General features: G+C 46.5%; 1 long non-coding RNA gene across 1 annotated transcript; it reads right to left on the bottom strand.

Annotated features, from left to right (window-relative positions):
• Positions 1-461: 461 nt before the first annotated feature.
• LOC144333921 (uncharacterized) lies at positions 462-19855 on the bottom strand. The gene is made up of 4 exons (XR_013403072.1): positions 19681-19855; positions 17065-17109; positions 15251-15477; positions 462-3500 (listed from the first exon to the last, which is right to left on the bottom strand). It is a non-coding gene; the product is annotated as an uncharacterized LOC144333921 (long non-coding RNA).
• Positions 19856-21821: the final 1966 nt, after the last annotated feature.

Here is a 21821-nt window from a genome sequence, read left to right as displayed (position 1 = left end):
CAGCCTCCAGCCTGGCCCGGGCCCCACCTCCTCAAGACACACTTCTTGGCCCCCCTGGTTGGTTGGGGTGAATGAAGCCCCAGGGCCCCAGCCCTCATCCCTGGAGGAATCTCTGTCCCCTTACTCTCCTCCTGTCTCCACATCCATTTCCCTCAATAGTCTTGGTCTGGACCTAGTCTTTCCAGACTGGGGCCCCACAAGACCCAGCTCAGCAAGTGTTTGCCAGATCAAAGGATGAATGACTCTGAGGCTCCTTCCAGTTCTGAGCGTGTTTGTCATTTGTTGACTTTAGAAATCGTTACATTTTAAACTTGAAAGAAAGTAGGAGAGAAGTAAAGGAGGAAGAATGAAGCCTGCACCGGAACCCACGCTCTGTAATTCTCAGCACTGCTCTCGGAGAGCTCCATTCCAAGCGGAGTATAGTGAACACAGCTCCTCCTCTAGGGGTGGTTAGGGGCCAAGGTAGACTCTGCTCAGGGGTAAAAACAGTGAACTAAGAATCAAGTTCCCCTCCTGGCCTTCCCAAACAGCTTCAGGAAACAGGTTCGATTCTCTTGGCATCTATGTCCCAGATATAAAACGGAAGTCACATTTCCATTTTGCAATTTATTGAGCAGATACTTCCCATAGGTATGTGGCTGCATATCCAATATATCAGAAAGCAAAACACAAAAACCATTAAAAATAAGAAAGCAGAGCTGCAGATTTATTCCAGCAGTGGAGCAAAGATAAATGTCTGGCTCTTGAAAAATTGAGCCTGTCGGCCGGGCGCGGTGGCTCAAGCCTGTAATCCCAGCACTTTGGGAGGCCGAGTCGGGCGGATCACGAGGTCAGGAGATCGAGAACATCCTGGCTAACACGGTGAAACCCCGTCTCTACTAAAAATACAAAAAACTAGCCGGGCGAGGTGGCGGGCGCCTGTAGTCCCAGCTACTCGGGAAGCTGAGGCAGGAGAATGGCGTAAACCCGGGGGGCGGAGCTTGCAGTGAGCTGAGATCCGGCCACTGCACTCCAGCCTGGGCGACAGAGCGAGACTCCGTCTCAAAAAAAAAAAAAAAAAAAAAAAAAGAAAAATTGAGCCTGTCATCAGACAAAATAGTTGGGTTTGAATAAATAAATATTTATGCAACACAATATTGCAAAAAAATATATTAAAGGAAAACAACAGAAAGAGAAAAAGGTATCACCAATCTAACTGCAAATGATTAAAATTGGTAGAAATGTATAATGTGCAGGCCTAGATGCCCTTCCAGGAAGTAAGCAAAGGATGAGTCCAAGTGGTTTGCTCAGGAGCCACCACCACAGCCCAAGGGAGCCACAGTGTGCTCTAGAGTGAGGCCAGCTTCAGTAAGAATTCAGAGTCCACACACCCAACTTGCTCAATGAGCCTGTGCTTCTCCCTTCCAATGGAAAATCGGTATTTATATGGTTTGGCTGTGTCCCCACCCAAATCTCATCTTGAATTCCCATGTGTTGTGGGAGGGACCCAGCGGTAATTGAATCATGGGGGCAGGTCTTTCCCGTACTGTTCTTGTGATAGTGAATAAGTCTCACAAGATCCAATGGTTTTAAAAACAGCAGTTCCCCTGCACAAGCTCTCTTTTTTTGCCTGCTGCCATCCGTGTTAAGACGTGACTTGCTCCTCCTTGCCTTCTGCCATGATTGTGAGGCTTCCCCAGCCACATCGAACTGTAAGTCCCAATTAAGCCTCTTTCCTTTGTAAATTGCCCAGTCTCAGGTATGTCTTTATCAGCAGTGTGAAAACGGACTAATACAGATATGATTACACCCATTTTGCAGGATTCTTATGAGGACAAATGAGAGCACCTGTCACTATAGCCAGCACTAAAGAAATAGGATTATTATATTATCAGAGGGAAAAATGCACAGCCTCACCAGCTATTAAACATATGGAAATGATGACAATTTAAAGATAACATGACTTCTCTATAAAAGTAAAAAAAAAAAAAATTATGGTTTACAGAAAGACTTGAAAAAAATATTAGTAGCAGTTTTATCTATTTATCTATAATTTCCAAATACTGGAAAGAGCCCAGATGTCCATTAGGGGATAAACAAATTGTGATATATCCATGCAATGAAATACTTCTCAGCAATAGAAAGAACCACCCACTGGTATATACAATAACATGGATGAATTGCAAAATCACCACGCTGGGTAAAAGAGGCTTTATGCAAAAGATTTCACACTTTATGATTTCTCTCTCTATTTTCTTTTTTTTCTTTTCTTTTTTTTTTTTTTTTTTGAGACAGGGTCTTGCCTTGTCGCCCAGGCTGGAGTGCAGTGGTGCAATCACAGCTCATTGCAGCCTCAACCTCTCAGGCTCAAGTGATCTTCCCGCTTCAGCCTCCCAAGTAGCTGGGAATACAACTGCATGCCACTATGCCCAGCTAATTTTTTTGTAGAGACCAGGTCTCATTATGTTGCTTAGGCTGGTCTTGAACTCCTAGGCTCAAGCAATCCCTCCTGTCTTGGCCTCCCAAAGTGCCAGGATTTTAGGTGTGAGCTACCATGCCCGGTCGGTCATATGATTCGGTTTGTATGAAATTCTGGAGTAGAAGAAACTAATCTTTGGTAGAAAAAATAAAAATAGTAATTCCTGGAGCCCAGAAATTCTGATTCCAAAATTCTGACTGTATATATTGCAGAAGCATATCATACACAAATATATCTACGTAATACTTTCCAATCATCCCTCTTAAACATTTTCTGTAAAACATACCTAAATCCCTTTTGGTTATACAACTTTCGGAGTCTGTTTTGTGGGACTGCTTCAAGATCTTAATTTCTTCTTCCCACTTTTCATTCTCCTTTCTGTACTGTTCAGTACTGCCTTGCCCCAAAGAAGGAGGAAATATTTGCTGGGGACTTACACGTCCTGGGCCCGGCATCAGGCCCTTGCCGTGTGTTCTCCCATTTTATCTTCACAATGGCCCTGGGGGGGAAGTAGTATTTTTCTCATTTTGTAAACATAGAAACTGAGACTCAGCTCACGGGCATAGCTTGACCATTGTGATATAGGTAATAAGAGGTGGTTTTTCTTAGAGAATAAAGCATTCTTTTAGGCTTTCTCTCTTAGACTAAGACCATTTTGAATTGATCTTATTTCTGAGTGAAAACCTTTTATTACAGTAAAAATGGCAAACTCTTTCATTCTCTTAGAGAAGAATTGGTCACTTATTTGGTCTCGGTTCTGGGAAAGTAAGATGCTTACAGTCTCGATAAAGGGCTCATTTTAACTAATTGATTTTTTTCCGTTTTAATCCCCCAGCTTATAAATAACATTAGCAGTGGCGTGGATTTATTGTTGTGGCCTCTGGAAGGACTTGGGCACAGCGTAACCTCCTGGGGTCCGAAGTTGTTAATCAGTAAGTTGGTCATGAAGGACAGTGCTCATTGTGAAGGAGGGCGCTCTGGGGTGCTCTGCCTGGCCTGACACCCCTCAGCCTGTCCTCATTGTCCTGGCTCTGAGAAGAAGCTACAAAACACAGAAGAAGAAAAAGAAAAGAGTCTTTTAAAGTCTTGTAATGAGTTGTTAATGATAAAAGTAACACATGCCAACTGGAAAAATGTGAATTTTTTAAATCTCAGCAAAAAGTATAAAGATACTTCAATTTCTTTAAAAAGTTATGGAAATCTATTGTTGTATGCATAGATTGTTGAATGTATCTCTGCTTATTTAAATTCCTGAAAGTCCTATCAATGAGGTCAAAAGGCAGGAACAGGTTGTTTGTCGTTGGTTGTTTGTCTTTTTGAGACAGGGTTTTGCTGTATCATCAAGGCTGGAGTGCAGTGGTGCGGTCACAGCTCACTGCAGCCTCCATCTCCTGGGCTCAAGCAGTCCTCCCACCTCAGCCTCTAGAGTAGCTAGGACTACAGGCGCACACCACCATGGCTGGCTAATTTTTTTTTTTTTTTTTTTTTTTTGTAGAGATAGTGTCCTGCTATGTTGCCCAGGCTGGTCTTGAACTCCTGGCCTCAAGCGATCCTTCCAACTTGGCCTCCCAAAGCACAAGGATTAAAGGTATGAGCCATTGCACCCAGCAGAAACGTGTTTAAGGCTCTTAAAAAGTATTGGAAAATATTGCTAACTTTTCTTCCAGAAAGGTTTTGCCAATGCATGCTTTCATCGGCAATGTGTAGGAGGTATTTCACTGCAGCCTCAGCAATACTGCATATATTAATTTTAAAAACATAGCCAGCTTGCAAAAAAAATGTATTTGGTGGCAGTATTTCATTAATAATGAAGTCACAGTTTTTCTATATACTGATTTCTGGCTTCTATGATTCTATTTACTTGAAACTGTAGAACATATATACAGTTTTTTTGATATTTCTATTACATCTATATGTTACTTTACTTTGTAAGTTCTTTTTTTTTTTTTTTTTTTTTTTTTTTTTTGATACAGACTCTTACTCTGTCTCCCAGGCTGGAGTGTAGTGGTGGGATCTCAGCTCACTGCAACCTCTGCCTCCCAGGTTCAAGAGATTCTCCTGCCTCAGCCTCCTGAGTAGCTGGGACTACAGGCGCCCACCACCATGCCCAGCTAATCTTTTTTGTATTTTTAGTAGAGACAGGGTTTCACCATGTTAGCCAGGATGGTCTTGATCTCCTGACCTCGTGATCTGCCTGCCTCAGTCTCCCAAAGTGCTGGGATTACAGGAGTGAGCCACTGCACCTGGCCAACTTTGTAAGTTCTTTACTCATTTTTCCTACAGAGGGTTAATATTTTTCTTGTTGATTTTTATGAACTCTTTTGTTGTTTGTTTGTTTGTTTGTTTTTTGAGATGGAGTCTCACTTTGTGTCACCGGGCTGGAGTGCTATGGCACGATCTCAGCTCACTGCAACCTCTGCCTCCCAGATTCCAGCGATTCTCCTGCCTCAGCCTCCTGAGTAGCTGGAATTACAGCTGTGCGCCACCATGCCCAGCTAATTTTTGTATTTTTAGTAGAGATGGGGTTTCACCACATTGGTCAGGCTGGTCTCAAACTCCTAACCTCAGGTGATCCACCTGCCTCAGCCTCCCAAAGTGCTAGGATTACAGGCATGAGCCACCGCGCCCAGCCTGTAATGCAGTTCTTAACTGGTGACTCTGGGAGCTGGGCTGTGTTATCTCATCTCCAGTATGTGACAGCCGAGGTCATGGTGGAGGGAGGAGAAAGAACATGGATGGTCACTCAGGGCATGACGCCCAGGTCTGGACGTGGCATGCATTACTTCCAACTACATTCTATTCACCAGACCCCAGGCTGATTGTCCCAATCTAATGGTGCAGAAGGCTGAGAAACATGATCTTGTGTGCAAAGGAAGGAAAAAGGGAACTGTGAGGCCCTGTTCATTTCCTGCCACCCTACCCTAACCATCCTGTATTAACTTGGGAAGCACCTGAGCCCTCTTAATCCCCGTCACTTGTTTTTCTGTGTTTTTCTTTCCCATAGCCCTTATTTTTAACATGCTGTATATATTCATTTATTATGTTATTGTCAATCCTCCCCACAAGACTATAAACTCCACGGCGTTAGGGATTTCTGTCGATTTTGTTCACTGACTCAGAAAAGTACCTGGCACCATATTAGTCAAGGAGACATTGCCTGGTGCTATTTCACGGTGCTAAGTGCCGGCACGTTTCCTACACTTTCTCTAGCGCATCCTTCCTCCATTGCCCGCTGCCAGCACCTGACCAGCCTTCCAACTTCAGCCCATGATCCTCATCCTGCTTGAAGCCTTCCACGACCCCCCACCTCCTGCAGAGCTGACTGTGCCCTTCTTTGTGACATAGTCATGCCTTGTACCAAACTCTACTCTGCATTTATCCCACTCTTTTACAATTGTGAATTTGTTTGTCTTCCCTGCACAACAGTGAGCTCCTGTGAGACCTGGCCAAGTTAAAGACGTCATAGTGTCAGTCGAATGAATGAATGGATGAATAAATAATTGGATAGGCCAACCAATTCTTCACAATTTTGACAGGTTTTAAAACACCCCAGTGAAGTTTGAATATGGAGTGGGTACAAATAATACTGTTAAATTTGTTAGGTGTAATAATGACATTAGAGTTATAATGTATCTGACATTCTACATTATATAATGTATATATACTGTGTTTATATTATATGGTTACATAAAGTATATATTATATAACAGACATATATTTTATAATATATTTTCATTGGAGATATATCCTGAATTACAGGTGAACTGATAAGGTTTGCAATACAAGAAAATGGAATGAGGCTGGGCAGAGTGGCTCATGCCTGTAATCCCAGCACTTTGGGAGGTCTAGGCAGGCGGATCACCTGAAGTCAGGAGTTCGAGACCAGCCTGGCCAACATAGTGAACCCCTGTCTCTACTAAAAATACAAAAAAAAAATTAGCCTGGAGTAATGGCAGGTGCCTGTAATCCCAGCTACTTCGGAGGCTGAGGCAGAAGAATTGCTTGAACTCGGGAGGCAGAAGTTGCAGTGAGCCGAGAACACACCATTGCACTCCAGCCTCGGCAACAAGAGCAAAACTCCATCTCAAAAAAAAAAAAAAAAAAAAGAAAGAAAATGAAATGAAATGATATGAAATAAAAGTAAATAAAATTAAAGTGTGTTGGAGGAGGAGGATAGATGGAAAACAAGATGGACACAAGACAAGGTGTGAAAACGTTAATAACTGTTCAAGTTGGGCAGTGAGTATTTGATACTCATCACACTCTCTCTCTACCTCTGTGTATGTTTAAAATTTCCTGAATAAAAATGAAAAGCAAATGAAGCGACAGAGCCATTCACACTCTGCCCAATGAGAAGGAGAGAAAGGTTCCCAGTGCCATTACCTTGTCCCACCCTTCACCCGGGTGCAGATGAAACACCTCTCACCTCTTCTAGTGCTGACCACGGAGTGTCTTCATACGTGGAGAGAAAGCCAGCAGTGGAAGGAAAATGTAAACATTGAGTAATTAAGACCTGAAATCGGGAAGTCTAAACAGCGTGTCCCAGTGGCTCAAGCCTGTAATCCCAGTACTTTGGGAGGCCGAGGAGGGTGGATCACGAAGTCAGGAGATCGAGACCATCCTGGCTAACATGGTGAAACCCCGTCTCTACTAAAAATACAAAAAACTAGCCGGGCGTGGTGGCGGGCGCCTGTAGTCCCAGCTACTCGGAGGCTGAGGCAGGAGAATGGCGTAAACCCGGGAGGCGGAGCTTGCAGTGAGCTGAGATCGCGCCACTGCACTCCAGCCTGGGTGACACAGCGAGACTCCGTCTCAAAAAATAAAATAAAATAAAAAGTAAACAGCGTGTCCCAGATGCCAGGCTGTGCATCTCACCCTCTGTGGAAGGAAGACAGATGTGTACCTGAGCAGCAGAGCACCGCCTGCACCAAAAAGTCACCCTGCAGTATTCTAGAGAGTTAGGGCTGGTGAGAGGTCTTAATTCAACTCCCTTATTTTACCAATGCAAGGAAACTATGATTCCAAGACTGCATGACTTTCCTAACTTCACACAGTGAAACAGCTGCAGTGGCTGGGCACGGTGGCTCACACCTGTAATCCCAACACTTTGGGAGGCCAAGGTGGGTGGATCAGCTGAGGTCAGGAGTTCAAGACCAGCCTGGCCAACATGGTGAAACCCAGTCTCTACTAAAAATATGAAAGTTAGCCAGACGTGGTGGTGGGTGCCTGTAATCCCAGCTACTCAGGAGGCTGAGGCAGGAGAATCTCTTGAACCCGGGAAGAGGAGGTTGCAGTGAGCTGAGATTGCACCACTGTACTCCAGCCTGGGCAACAAGAGTGAGACTCCATCTCAAAAAAAATAAAATAAAATAAATAAAAAGTAAAAATAAAAAAATAGCGACATCAAAACCAAAACCCACATTGGCAGACCGTTGAGTCAATTTTTCCCCGTCTCAAATCTGTTTGTGAAGAGTGTTTGCATATACACCTTTCCAATACTTTGCCTTCTCTACACCCATGAGAGAGGCAGGCCTAGAAAATGGGTCAGTATGTGCTGATAACTATTTGTAAAAGAATCAAATGTGGCTCAGACATGCAATAAAACTTACTAAGCCTCATCAGATTAAAATGCAGTCCCCTGGAGATGCACAGGCTTATGGAGATACAGCAGAAGGATCATCGCTTGAAAAGACGTGTCAATTGAAAAGCAGAAGAAGCTTCGTTCTCTGCCTTCTGCCCACAGGTCAGGTGAGACTGACCCAGCAGGAGCAGATGTGTCTTAAGCAGGTCCCTCGGCATTGTCTTTTTTTTTTTTTCTGAGATGGGGTCTCGCTCTGTACGCTGGAGTGCAGTGGCACCATCGTGGCTCACTGCAGCCTCCATCTCCTCAGGCTCAGGTGATCCTCCCACCTCAGCTCCCAAGTAGCTGGGACTACTGGCGACTACCACCATGCCCAGCTAATTCTTCTATTTTTTGTAGAGACAGGGTTTTGCCGTGTTGCCCAGGCTGGTCTTGAACTCCTGGGCTCAAACAATCCCCCAGCTTTAACTTTCCAAAGTTCTGGGATTACAGGTAGGAGCCACCATACCCGGCCACTCAGCATTTTTCTACCATAACCAGTGACCGTGCATTGACTGTTGACTCTACAGGCACTTAGTGCTCATCATCTGGTGCCCTCAACAATCCTACCAACAAGAATCATTCTCCTCACTTGACAGATGGAAAGAATGAGGCTTACAAAGGGTAAGTGACCTACCGAGGGTCATGCTAATGGGCACTCATGAGTGACTGATCCAGGGCTTGAGTCAGGCCTGTCCAACCTCATAGCTTTTCCTCTTTCCACTCCGCCAAGCTGTGTTTGAACAATCCAGATGATTTTAACCAAATTAGGGTCACTCCTACAAGAGCCAGATATGTCTGTCATCCTGAAACATGGCGGACGGTGAAAGATGGATGCATTACATCTTCCTGCTCTCCAGGGGAGGTCTCTGGCAGCAGTGCCACGCTCTAGAGATTCAGGGGCCATTCCAGGCAGCTGTTGAAATAGGACCATGGGGGCAACAGGGAGGTAATCCCTGCGGGCTGACCCACTGATGGTGATTCCACATCCTCTTTCCAAGTCCAACTGGGCCAAGCTGAGGCCTGTGCTCAAATTCCCTTAAGCCCTTCTCACCTGTAGCTTTCACCAGCTCAGCAAAAAATGAGGTGAGACAGGAAAAGGGAGGGGTCGACCATCCACCACTCCTTCTTCCAAGACTTTCCTTCTGTTGTGAGTGCCTCTCCGGCTCTCCTCCTGACTAGCCACCCCCCAACCCTTGACCTGCTGGACAAACAGAAAGACACACACCTGTCCTCTGCATGCACATACACAGAAACACACACATACACACGCGGGTGCACACACACACGCGCACACACACACACTGCTCTTCCCAGACCTGTCTTATAGGCAAGAAACTTGAGCCCAAACGTGTTTCTGGTTTACTCAGCATCCTCCATGAGAGGCCTCCAGAGACCATATTTGGCTTCTAGAAAACAATCATATAAAAATGAATCATAAATGAAAACACATGTCCACACCAAAACCAGTACATAAATGTTCATGGCAGCATAATTCATCATAGCCCCAAGTCCATCAGCCGATGACTGGATAAACGAAATGTGGTCCGTCCATGCAACGGAACATGATTCGGCCTTAGAGAGGAAGGAAGTGCTGACATGCACGATGGCATAGATGAACCCTGACAACGTTATGCTACAAAAGAAACCAGACACAGAAGGCCCCATATTGTGTGAACCATTGATATGAAGGATTCCGAATTAGCAAATCCACAGAGAAAAAAGTAGATTCGTGGTTGCATGTTGAAGGGAACGGTGAGTGACTGTGATAAGTATGAGGTTTATTTTTGGGGTGATGAAAATATTCTAAAATGAAATATGGTCACACCTGCACAACTCCAAATACAGTAAGAACCAGTAAATTGTACACTTTAAATGAGTTCATTGTATGGCATGTGAATTATATCTCAATCAAGCTGTTACCCAAACAACAAGCAAATGTTGAGGCTTCCTAGACCCTCTGAGGGGATGGCACGGTTACCGGCAATCTCTAAGAAGCCTCTAGAAACATGGGAGGCTAAAACCCAAGAAACTGGCCATCTTCAGCAAACTTGCTGAGTGACCCCTAGTGAACACCCCTATGGAGAGCCCAGCCCAGGGAGCGCACTTCACAGAGGCGTGCCCAGCCCGGGTCGCAGGACTCCAGACGGTGCTACCAAACCGACCTGGGTTCCAGCCTGACTCTGCTGCCTCCCAGCTGTGGGGTAGGGACAGGTCCCCTGAGACAGAGCCTCATCTGTCAAGTGGAGTAAGAATAATAGGGCTGTGATGAGGATGAAATAAACTCTCCCACATGGTTTGCATTCACAAAGGTGGTCACTGCTGTGATAAACATGACGCCACCCCAAGGGACGGGCTGGATGGTTAAAATTCAGCGACAGAGGAGAGCGCTCATATGGGATGTCTCAGCGTTCCATGCACCCACAGCGGGACACATGCAAGGACATGTCCCAAAGTGAGCAGGCTCTGTCTCCCTCTTGTATGAAACCTCAGAGCAGCAGCGTCCAGATGGCAGATTTGCACAAAACATCAGCGTGTTATGAGAAAACATAATGCCAGTCCATCATTTCTGACACTTTGCCTGAGAGTTTCCCCCATTATCTCATGTTTTAATTCATCAAGTAGGCACTGTTCCTAAATGCAGGATGCTGGGCAGAATTTCACACAGGTACAAAAGGGAGAAGTTGAGTCCTTATTCTCAAGAAGTAACTCTCATAGCAATTCTGTGAGCTTGATAGAGCTGTTATTAGCATGTCCATTTTACAGATGAAGAAACCGAGTCCCAGACAGGCTAAATGCCCTGCCCAAGATCTTATAGCTATTAAAGTTGCTGGCAATGTTGAAACTCAAGCCTTTGGGGGTCCTAAGCTCCAGCCTCATGTCTTCTTCCTCTGGCTATGGGTTCTCTAAGACATCAGAGCGTGGGCTTAAGACTCTCAGAGGCGCCACCTGCCTCACAAATAAGCAATGAGCACAGGAAACCGAGACAGACGTCTTGTCAGGACCTACTACATAATTTGCAGGGCCAAGTACAGAATGAAAATGCAAGCCCCTTGTTCGAATATCATGAAGACAGTGACAGCAGAGCATCAAAGCCAGCTCAGGGCCCTTCCACGCACCAGTCCCTGTGTGGCTGTGACTGCACAGTCACATGTTCCTGAAGCCAGCCTGCCCCTCGTCCCTGTCATACAAACGCCTAGCGCAGAGCAGACATATCTGAGTAACCCTACCCTCCGGCTCAAACAAGAAAACTCTCCTGGTTAGGCTGTGAGCCTGCCCTGACCCCACATCCAGCCACCTGCCGTGTGGACATGCATCTCTCGGGACGGCTAACCCGGCATCCTTCAGCATTTCCGACTTTGCAGATTTGCAATCGCTTGGCTGACACTGCGGCCACCTTCTTTGCCTGAGAAACCATTGCCCTTGCCAGAGGGCACAGAGACACGCAGATCCATGAATACTCCCCGGGCTCCGTGGAGTGGAAACGTCTGCGTAAAGCTGGAGGGCTCGTTGGCAGGGCTGTCAGAGCTGCATTTTTCTTATGCAACTGTTTTGTCCCCTCGTTTGTGGCGCCTGTGGCTGTCTTGCAGAAAGCAACACACTACACTGACAACTGGCTGATCTTCCATCTGTCACGCGAGCCTTACTTTTTCTGAATAAAAGGTACACAGGAATGGCAGACAAGCCAGACCCTGCTAGAATTTCATGAATAAGAAAGAGAATTTGGTATTAATTAGACTTCAGAGGCAGACAGAAGTGAGTCCTGGGTCTTCCAAAGACCCGATGAATTAGCCGTGAGATTTAAACAGGGCACATTCTCTCTTACAGCTTGAACTGTGTTTCCCCAAAAAAAGATATGTTGAAGTCCTACCCCCCAATACCTCAGAATGTGACTTTCTTTGAAAATATAGACCTGGCATGGTGGCTCACACCTGTAATCCCAGCACTTTGGGAGACCAAGGCGGGCAGATCACCTGAGGTCAGGAGTTTGAGACCAGCCTGGCCAACATGGTGACACCCCATCTCTACTAAAACTACAAAAATTAGCGGTGTGTGGTGACAGGTGCCTGTAATCCCAGCTATTGGGAGGCTGAGGTAGGAGAATCACTTGAACCCAGGAGGCGGAGGTGGCAGTGAGCCAAGATCACACCATTGCACTCCAGCCTGGGCGACAAAGCAAGACTCTGTCAAAGAAAGAAAGAAAGAGAGAAAGAGAGAGAGAGAGAAAGGAACGAAGGAAGGAAGGGAGAGAAGAGAGAGAGAGAAAGAAAGAAGAAAGAAAGGAGGGAGGGAGAGAGGAAGGAAGGAAGGAAGGAAGGAAGGAAGGAGAAGGAAGAAGAAAGAAGGAGAAGGAAGGAGAAGGAAGGAGAAGGAAGGAGAAGGAAGGAAGGAAGCAGCCCCAGGAAATGGATGTACCTCTTTGCCTGAAATGAAACAAGGGTGTTGGCCTGGATGATCTTTGGGGTCCTTTCCATCTCTACATATGCTGACTTTGGTCACATTTCCATCTTGTCCCCAAAAGTCAAATTGTCACTCAAGTCAAATTTACCCAGTTCTTTCTGTTGTTCCTTCATTCTGGAAGCTTCCTGGACCCCAGCAACCAGCACCGTCTCCCTCTGCAGTTCCCCAGTGAGTGGACTGCCTCCTCCATGCTCCACTGCACACCTGCTTTGTGTCAGGCCCTCTGCTGGGAAGTGGGGCAAAAATGCAGACTGGGCTCTTGACCTTGTGAAGGTTGAATTCTAGCGGAGACTTGGCTTTGAACACAAAATCTACTAGAGCAGCCGTCCCCCAGGATGGCCCCCAGTGAGCCCCATATGCTGGTGTGTTCACAACCCCATGAAGTTGCCTCCCTTGTTGATGTGGGGCTGGCCTATCAACCGATGAATGGATAGAGATGTGGTATGTCCATACAATGGAATAGCACTTCAGCTATGAAAAGGAACGAAATGCTGACACATGTTACAACATGAAGGAACTTTGGAAACATTATGTTGAGTGAAATAACACAGGCATTAAAGGACAAATACTGCAGGATTCTACTTACACGAGGTTCCTAGAATAGGTAGAATTCACAGAGACAGAAAGCAGATTAGGGGCTACCAGGGATGGGGAGAGGTGGGGGAATGGGAGTTATTGATTAATGGGCACAGAGTTTCTATCCGGAGTGGTAGGAAGGTTTTGGAAGTAGATGTGGTGATGGTTGTACACTGTGAATATAATTAATGCCACTGAATTGCACATCTAAAACTGATTAGCATGGCATCGTTCGTGATATATATTTTACCACAATAATATAAAAATAAATTCAAAGCCAGCCTGGGCCATAGAGCAAGACCCTGTCTCTAAAAAAATAAAAAAAATTAAAAAATAAAATAAATGTAAGTAGCCGAGCATGGTGGCACATGCCTGTGGTCCCAGTTACTTGGAAGACTGAGGCGGGAGGATCACTTGAGCCTGGGAGGTCAAGGCTACAGTGAGCCATGATCATGCCACTGCATTCCAGCCTGGGCAATTGAGCAAGACTCTCTCAAAAAAAGACTAGCCTGTGTGACCAACACAGCACGGCAGACATGCTAGTGTGTGGCCTTCACGTCAAGGTCACAAATGCATCCTAGCCTCTGCCTGTGACTCCAGGCTCACTCGTTCTGGAGGAAGCTGGCTGCCACGCCATGAAGACATGCAAGCAGCCTCATGGCAAGACCCTTGCGGAGGGAAACTGAGGCCTCCTGTCGATCGCCAGCACCAACTGGCCACCTTGGAAGAGGACCCACCGGGCCCAGCACAGCCTTCAGGTGACCGCCTCCCTGGCTGACAGCTGGTCCAGGTGCAGCCTCCTGAGAGGCCAGACCCACCAGCTAAACCTCTCCTGACACCCAAACCAAGGACACCATGGCACATGATAAGTAATTATGTGGTTTTTTTTTTTTTTTTTTGAGACCGACTCTGGCTCTGTCGCCCAGGCTGGAGTGCAGTGGCCGGATCTCAGCTCACTGCAAGCTCCACCTCCCGGGTTTACGCCATTCTCCTGCCTCAGCCTCCCGAGTAGCTGGGACTACAGGCACCCACCACGTCACCCGGCTAGTTTTTTGTATTTTTTTTTTTTAGTAGAGACAGGGTTTCAACGTGTTAGCCAGGATGGTTTCGATCTCCTGACCTAGTGATCCGCCCATCTCGGCCTCCCAAAGTGCTGGGATTACAGGTGTGAGCCACCGCGCCCGGCCCATTATGTGGTTTTAAGCCAATATGTTTTAGAGTTATTTGCTACATATCATTATAGCACTAATACACTCATCAATAAATATGAGGACTGGCTCATGTCTGCAGTCCCAGCACTTTGGGCAGCCAAGGCAGGAGGATCACTTGAGCCCAGGAGTTCAAAACTAGTCTGGGCAAGACAGAAAGACCCTGTCTCTATTTTTTTAATTAAAAAAAAGTTTTTTTAAGAAGTACAAAAAATAAATAAATATGAAGACAAAGTGGCCAAGTGCGGTGGCTCACGCCTGTAATCCCAGCACTATGGGAGGCCAAGGCGGGCAGATCATGAGGTCAGGAGATCAAGACCATCCTGGCCAACATGGTGAAACCCCGTCTCTACTAAAATACAAAACATTAGCCAGGCGTGGCAGCGTGCACCTGTAGTCCCCGCTACTTGGGAGACTGAAGCAGGGGAAATGCTTGAACCCGGTAGGCAGAAGTTGCAGTGAGCCAAGATGGTGCCTGCACTCCAGCCTGGTGACAAAGCAAGACTCTGTCTCAAAAAAAAAAGGAGGACAAAGTGTACTAAGGGCAACAAAAGCACAGGGGTGGGGAGGGAGAATATAATAGATCATAACCATCACCTCAGTGACAGCGGGGGCTTCTTTTCTCGGGAGGTTTGCTGGTGGAGTTTGTAAGGATGATTTTATCTACACCTGAATACCTTTTGTCAGTGTTGGTAAACTCTCAGTTTTGAAATATTGCTTCTGCCACATTTTTTCTCCTCCTGTTTTGTGACCCCAATTACAGGTTTGTTTGCTCTTTTCATTCTATCCCATGTTTTTTTAAAACTCTACCCTGCCGTTTCCCCACTCTTGTCTCTCTGTGCTTCTGTCTGGACTATTTTCTTCTATTCCTTCCTTTTGTACATTTCCTGCTATCAGACCCATCCACAGTATTTTCAGTGTCTGTACCTTTCACTTTTCACAGAATTTCCACTTGGTTCTTGTTTATACTTTCCAGTTCTCTGCCAAAATTTCTTAATCTTGCCTTTTCATTCCTTGAGCACATTCATCATGGATAATTCCCTGATCAGGATCCCCGTGGGTCTGTTTGTATCGTCTGATGGTCTGATTTTTCTCCCAGGTTTTCACATCTTGTCTTTTTCTTACTCCAGAGCCCATTTACTGACTGCCAAGCACTGTGTGTGGAAAATGATAGAGATAATTTGATCCAGAAAGGAATTCTTTTTTAAATTGGACTGATGGAGCGAGACTCCATCTTAAAAAAAAAAAAAAAAAAAAAAAAAGAAAGAAGAGTTTTAAAGTTTTGTTGGATAGTTTCGAAATGGATTATTGTTAGGTATGTAGGAAACAGAGTAAACAATCAAACAAAATGCAAGGCAGTTATTTCAGGAGACAAGTAAACAGCTTAGGTTTTGGCTTCATGACATAGAAACAACATGAGTAGCCGGGCACGGTGGCTCAAGCCTGTAATCCCAGCACTTTGGGAGGCTGAGACGGGCGGATCACAAGGTCAGGATATCGAGACCATCCTGGCTAACACGGTGAAACCCCGTCTCTACTAAAAAATACAAAAAACTAGCCGGGCGAGGTGGCGGGCGCCTGTAGTCCCAGCTACTCGGGAGGCTGAGGCAGGAGAATGGCGTAAACCCGGGAGGCGGAGCTTGCAGTGAGCTGAGATCCGGCCACTGCACTCCAGCCTGGGCGACAGAGCCAGACTCAGTCTCAAAAAAAAAAAAAAAAAAAAAAAAAAAAAAAAAAAAAAAAAAAAAAAAAAAGAAACAACATGAGTGACTCTACTTTGGGTTGGTCTGTTGGAGCCTAGTACAGAAGACAGTATGGCTCAGCTATGAAGAATACTTACCTGATCATGATAATGTAAGCATTGACTTATCGATATATTAAGATATTGGGAAGATGGGGAGGGGGATGAAAGAAGGTGCCTGTATGGACCATGGGGAGACTTCCCCTTTGCCTTCTGAATGTTCACTGAAAAATCAGCTCACAAAAAGTAGATTGATAGAAATGGAGGCCTGGTGCGGTGGAGACCAAAGAGGGAAGATGGCCTGAGGCCAGGAGTTTGAGACCAGCCTGGGCAACATAACAATACCGTCTCTACAATTGTTTTTTTTTTTTTTACTTGTTTTTATTTTGGTTTGGTTTTTTTTTTTTTTTTTTTTTTTGAGGTGGAGTCTCATTCCGTTGCCCAGACTGGAGTGCAGTGGCACAATCTCCACTCACTGCAACCTCCACCTCCCAGGTTAAAGCAATTCTCTTGCTTCAGCTTCCCAAGTAGCTGGGACTACAGGCACCTGTCACCACCCCCACTAATTTTTGTATTTTTAGTAGAGAAGGGGTTTCACCATGTTGGCCAGGCTGGTCTCAAACTCCTGACCTCAAATGATTCACCCACCTCAGCCTCCCAAACTGCCGGGGTTATAGGCATAGGCCACCGTGCCTGGCCTACAATTGTTCTTTAAATAGGAGAAATGGCATACAAATTTGATATCCCAATGGGGTACAGATGCTTATGTACCCTACTTCTTAGAGGAAAGGGAGATGCAGAAATATGGATGATTTTAGGAGGATAATAAATGATTTTTAGGGGAACACAGCAGTGATCCCCAACCTTTTTGGCACCAGGGACCAATTTCATGGACGGGGGATGGGGATAATTTGGGGATGATTCAAGCTCATTACATTTATTGTGCACTTTGTTTCTATTATTACATTGTAATATATGATGAAATAATTGTACAACTTACCATCATGTAGGAGCCCTGAGCTTGTTTTCTTGCAACTAGACGGTCCTATATGGGGGTGACAGGAGACAGTGACAGATCATCAGGCATTAGATTCTCATAAGGGGCACACAACCTAGATCCCTTGTACACCCAGTTCACAATAGGGCTCATGCTCCTATGAGAATCTAATGCCACTGCTGGCCTGACAGGAGGCAGATCTCAGGCAATAATGTGAGCAATGGGGAGCAGCTGTAAATACAGATGAAGCTTTGCTGGCTCGCCCACCACTCACCTCCTGCTGTCCGGCCCGGTTCCTAACAAGCCATGGACCAGTACCAGTCCACGGTCCAGGGGCTGGAGAACCCTGGAATACAGGATTTGAAGAACATACAATGGCCTAGGACAAAGTCTGTAGGGCCTAAAGAGCAGATAATGGTTCGTGACAAGTCTGTCCAGGTGTGTTGACGCACTTCAGGCTTTCTTCCTGCAATATGGGTTCAGTGAATGAAAACCCAGGGAGGGGACCAAAGGTCATTGCTCTATTCTTTGGTGGGTTCGGAGTTTAGGCAGGTAAAGGAACTGCAGACAATGACTTCATCCTGTGCTTGGGGAGAGACAGAAGATTGAGAGACGGGATGGGGTGCGAGGGACAACAGTTCTCCTTGGTGGGTCCATCAGGTCTTTACCTGGATCAGGGAGAAGTCTCCTTCAGCAGGTTCATCTGGAAGAATCTTTAAGTCAAAATACTCATTATACCAGGGAGCCAACTTCAGGGCGAGTTTCCCTGTGCCCCTTTGTGTACCAGGAAACTTCATTAGTAGGAAGGCAATAAATAATGTCTAAAACAGGGGAAAGACTCAAGAAAAAGTACTGAAACATGTTATTAGAAATACATGGGGATGCTGGGTGCAGTGGCTCACACCTGTAATCCCAGCATTTTGGGAGGCTGAGGCAGGCAAATCACTTGAGGCCAGGATTTTGAGACCAGCCTGGGCAATGTAGTGAGACCTCATCTCTACAAAAAATACACAAGTTAGCCAGGTATGGTGGCACATACCTATAATTTCAGCTACTTGGGAGGCCGAGATGGGAGGATCACTTGAGCCCAAGAGGTCAAGACTACAGTGAACTGTGATTGCCCCACTGCACTCCAGCCTGGGCAACAGAGCCAGACCCTGTCTCAAAAACAGCAAGCAAGCAAGCAATATGCGGGGGTGGGGGATCCTAGCTTGTTGAAAGAGTTGAAAATGCTTACTTTGGCCGGGCGCGGTGGCTCAAGCCTGTAATCCCAGCACTTTGGGAGGCCGAGACCGGCGGATCACGAGGTCAGGAGATCGAGACCATCCTGGCTAACACAGTGAAACCCCGTCTCTACTAAAAATACAAAAACTTAGCCGGGCGAGGTGGCAGGCGCCTGTAGTCCCAGCTACTCGGGAGGCTGAGGCAGGAGAATGGCGTGAACTCGGGAGGCGGAGCTTGCAGTGAGCTGAGATCCGGCCACTGCACTCCAGCCTGGGTGACAGAGCGAGACTCCGTCTCAAAAAAAAAAAAAAAAAAAAAAGAAAATGCTTACTTCTAGAGAGTGAAATTCAGGTGAGAAGGTGTGAGGCAGGGATGGCTGTTTTTGTTAGAAGTGCTGTAATTATTTTAATTTTACAACTATGTACATGTATCAGTCCAATAAAACAGAGGGTAAGTCTTTATTTTATAACTGATATATTAACAAGCATTAAAAAATAATTAGCATGGGCTGGGTGCAGTGGCTCATGCCTGTAATCCTAGCACTTTGGGAGGCCAAGGTGGGCGGATCACCTGAGGTCAGGAGTTGAAGACCAGCCTGACCAACATGGCAAACCCCTTCTCTACTAAAAATACAAAAATTAGCTGGGTGTGGTGGCGTGCACCTGTAATTTCAGCTACTTGGAGGCTGAGGCAGGAGAATCACTTGAACCCAGGGGGCGGAGGTTGCAGTGAGCTGAAATCGTGCCACAGAGCAAGACTCCATCTCAAAAAATATAATAATAATAATAAACATGAAATTGTGGTGAAACTGGAACATCAAAATCCTGCTAACAATGTGAATGTGTGCGAGCCCCATGGTTTCATTTCCAGAACATTTCAAGAGCTATTCAAATGTTGGAACACTTTTGACCAATTCTCTCACTCTAGAGCAGGGATCTATGCGGGCAAATTATGACCATGGGCCAAATCCAGCCCACCATCTATTTGTATATGATCCATAAGCTAAGAATGGTCTTTATGTTATTTTAATTGTTGAAAAAAAATCAAAAGAATAACATTTTGTGAGCATAAAAATGATAAGGAATTCAAAATTTGGTGTCCATAAACAAAAGCATGTCCCCACACAGCCTCGCCAATGCATTTGCACAGGACCTGTGGCCGCTTTTGTGCTGCAAAGGAATCTGCAATAGAGAGCTCATGACCCACACAGCTGAGAAGACTATTTGGTCCTTTGCAGAAGCAGCCTGCCCATCCCGGTACAGGGGGAGGCAGCGTCGTCCAGGAGGGCGGCTCAAAGCTGGACTCCTCTGATTCCTGGCTATGAGACCTCAAGTTTCCTAACTTGTCTGTGACATGGTTTTCTCATCTTAAAGCAAAGATATTATTAGTACCAACCTTCTGGGGCTGCTGTGACGATTCAGTGAATGAGCCCCCATAAATCGGAGGGCTCCCGCACTTGGTGTAGGAGAACTGCCACTGCTTCCCCATGGATATCAGTAACAAAAGCAACAGGTGTGTGCACAAAGATTTGAACAGCTGGCACTGCCTAAGGCAGGGCCAGGACACCCAGGCGGCCTCACCCACAGCTCCAGCAGCAGCAGAGACCTGGGGCCAGTCCACGAATTCACGAATAGTCCATTTTGCTATGCTGTGATGCAGACATCCCTAAAAATCACTGCACTCTGCAAAGTCATGTGAGATGACCCAGCAGGCTATGAGGGAGATAGAGTTAGGGACTTCATCAGCAAGACATTTACGAAAGACTTGAACCTAACAAAAATGATAGCACAGGCCGGGTGCAGTGGCTCATGCCTGTAATCCCAGTACTTTGGGAGGCCGAGGTGGGTGGATTACCTGAGGTCAGGAGATTGAGACCAGCCTGGCCAACATAGCAAAACCCCATCTCTACTAAAAATACAAAAATTCACTGGGCATGGTGGCAGGCGCCTGTAATCCCAGCTACTCAGGAGGCTGAGGCAGGAGAATTGCTTGAACCCAGGAAGCACAGGTTGCAGTGAGCCGAGATCGCGCCACTGCATTCCAGCCTGGGCGACAAGAGTGAAACTGTCTCAAAAAAAAAAAAAAAAAGATAGCACAGTTTTATATGTTAAATGGTTAAGAATTAATTAATTAAAAATTAATATGGTGCTTCCCTTTAAAAAGACTTGAGGCTTGTTTGAGGAAGTGGGCGTTGGGGTTGTGAGCTGGGTGATCTGAAATTGGGGGGAACATTCTAGCACCAGAGCTGGATGGATATGACTCAACACACCCTATGAACGGAGGGCTGGAGGGTGCATGGGTGGGGTTGTGTGTTCCTAGGGTGTGTGCGAGGGTGGGGTTGTGTGTTCCTAGGGTGTGTGCATGGGTGTGGTTGTGTGTTCCTAGGTTCCGGTCAGCCAGGTGCCATTCTCTGCATTCGCCTGGCGTTTGAGGACAAAATTGTGCAGAGCAAATGTGAACTTTGAAACTCATGTTGTGCTCCAATTGTTCCCTACTCTATCAATTGTAGATTGCTATTGGAGCAACTGAAGCAAATTCATTTTCAAAACAAGCTGTATAGTGGAACTGAAAGTATCATATCCCTTGAGGACTCCGGACATGTTGGAGAAGGAGAACTTTCTAGAAGGTGGCATCTGCAGATGTCAACATCAGCAGCAGTGCCAGGAGGGGCTTTGCAGGGCCACAGGGCAGCAGCTCCATGCAGCTGGCCCCGTCCCAGGCCTGATGAGCTCTCCTGGCCGTGTACTCAGCCCTGAGCCTGATGACCCACACCAGGTGCACAGCCTGCTATTTACCAAGCTCTCCCACCTACACCAGGGCGCCTCCTGACAGCCTCACAGGGACAAAGCGCAGGCATCATTCGTCCACATTTGACAGAGATGGAAGGGGGGCTCAGAGAAGCTGATTACTTGCCTAAGGACACACACAGCCTGCAAAGCAAGGTGGCGCTTCCACATCCCAGGCTCTGGCTGACCCTCTGCCTGTCCTCCTATGCAGTAGGTGGGGTCTCGTCACCAAGCACTGGGATAAACTCCAGGGGTCAGGCTCAAGGCCACGCGTCCAGAGGCAAATGCTGCAAGAAGAGAGGTGCAGGAAACCCAGGTAACCGAAAAGCACCTGCCTCGAGCGAACCCCCTCCAGTCCTGACACCTGTTCCTTCTTTCAGTGGAAAGGACAAGCCACTGTCCATACTGCGCCTTTAATAATCACACCCAGTGAGGCTGAGGAATGTTCTGGAACAGCCAGGATGTGGGCATCTTTGTAGCAGGATTGTGCCACATGCGGTTCAATCCTGAGTCAGAGGCCTGAGCAAGCAGCTTGCAAGATGTTTGAAGAGCTTAGCATTGACTGTGGCAGGCGGGCAGTTGCTTCTATGATTAAAAAGGCCTGACTCCCCCCTACATCTGCCCTCAACTCTCAGGGCACACCTGGGCCCTCAGGCTCTCAGGCCAGGTGTGCTCAGCTGAGCTTGGCCATTTCTCCTCCCTCGCTCCACAGGCTGCACAGGGCCAGTCAGTCATTACACAGCCCACGTG

This window comes from Macaca mulatta, chromosome 13 (genome assembly GCF_049350105.2).
Source record: "Macaca mulatta isolate MMU2019108-1 chromosome 13, T2T-MMU8v2.0, whole genome shotgun sequence".
Lineage (NCBI taxonomy): Eukaryota > Metazoa > Chordata > Mammalia > Primates > Cercopithecidae > Macaca > Macaca mulatta.
The sequence above is the reverse complement of the archived record's forward strand: the minus strand, read 5'-3'. Positions and strand labels throughout refer to the sequence as shown.